Genomic DNA, 1,534 nt, shown 5'->3' on the forward strand with positions numbered 1-1,534 from the left:
GAAGAAGAGAGAGAGTGGTGGGGTAGGTGGGGATCCTGTGGGGTCCACAGATCCTGAGGTGTCAAGGAAAATTCATCCCTGCACCAAGTGGCGAGCAAAAATGCTCTTTCTGCCAATTCTGGCGTTAAACGCCAGGCTGGTGCCCATTTCTGGCGTTTAATGACAGCTTCTTGCCCTTTCCTGGCGTTTAACGCCAGTCTGGTGCCCCTTTCAGGCGTTAAACGCCTAGAATGGTGCCAGATTGGGCGTTAAACGCCCATTTGCTGCCCTTACTGGCGTTTAAACGCCAGCAAGTTTTCCTCCAGGGTGTGCTGTTTTTCTTTCTATTTTTCATGCTGTTTTTGCTTTTTTAAGTGATTTTGTGACTTCCCATGATCATCAACCTATAAAAAAAAAATAAAATAACAAAAAAAATAGATAATATAACATTGGGTTGCCTCCCAACAAGCGCTTCTTTAATGTCAGTAGCTTGACAGTGGGCTCTCATGGAGCCTCACAGATACTCAGAGCAATGTTGGAACCTCCTAACACCAAACTTAGAGTTTGAATGTGGGGGCTTCATTCACTTGAATGATCAATTCTTCTCTGTCAACATCAATCACAGCCTTTGCTGTGGCTAGGAAGGGTCTGCCAAGGATGATGGATTCATCCATGCATTTTCCAGTCTCTAGGACTATAAAATTAGCAGGGATGTAATGGTCTTCAATCTTTACCAGAACATCCTCTACAAGTCCATAAGCTTGTTTTCTTGAATTGTCTGCCATCTCTAGTGAGATTCTTGCAGCTTGTACCTCAAAGATCCCTAGCTTCTCCATTACAGAGAGAGGCATGAGCTTTATGCTTGACCCTAGGTCACATAGAGCCTTCTTGAAGGTCATGGTGCCTACTGTACAAGGTATTGAGAACTTCCCAGGGTCCTGTCTCTTTTGAGGTAATCTCTGCCTAGTCAAGTCATTCAGTTCTTTGGTGAGCAAAGGGGGTTCATCCTCCCAAGTCTCATTACCAAATAACTTGTCATTTAGCTCCATAATTGCTCCAAGGTACTTAGCAACTTGCTCTTCAGTGACATCTTCATCCTCTTCAGAGGAAGAATACTCATCAGAGCTCATGAATGGCAGAAGTAAATCCAATGGAATCTCTATGGTCTCAGTGTGAGCCTCAGATTCCCATGGTTCCTCATTAGGGAACTCATTGGAGGCCAGTGGACGTCCATTGAGGCTTTCCTCAGTGGCGCTCACTGCCTCTTTCTCCTCTCCAAGTTCGGCCATGTTGATGACCTTGCACTCTCCTTTTGGATTCTCTTCTGTATTGCTTGGAAGAGTACTAGGAGGGAGTTCAGTAACTTTCTTACTCAGCTGACCCACTTGTGCCTCCAAGTTTCTAATGGAGGATCTTGTTTCAGTCATGAAAATTTGAGTGGTTTTGATTATATCAGAGACCATGGTTGCTAAGTCAGAGTAGCTCTGCTTAGAAGTCTTTGTCTGTTGCTGAGAAGATGATGGAAAAGGCTTGCCACTGCTAAACCTGTTTCTTC

This window comes from Arachis duranensis, chromosome 5 (genome assembly GCF_000817695.3).
Source record: "Arachis duranensis cultivar V14167 chromosome 5, aradu.V14167.gnm2.J7QH, whole genome shotgun sequence".
Lineage (NCBI taxonomy): Eukaryota > Viridiplantae > Streptophyta > Magnoliopsida > Fabales > Fabaceae > Arachis > Arachis duranensis.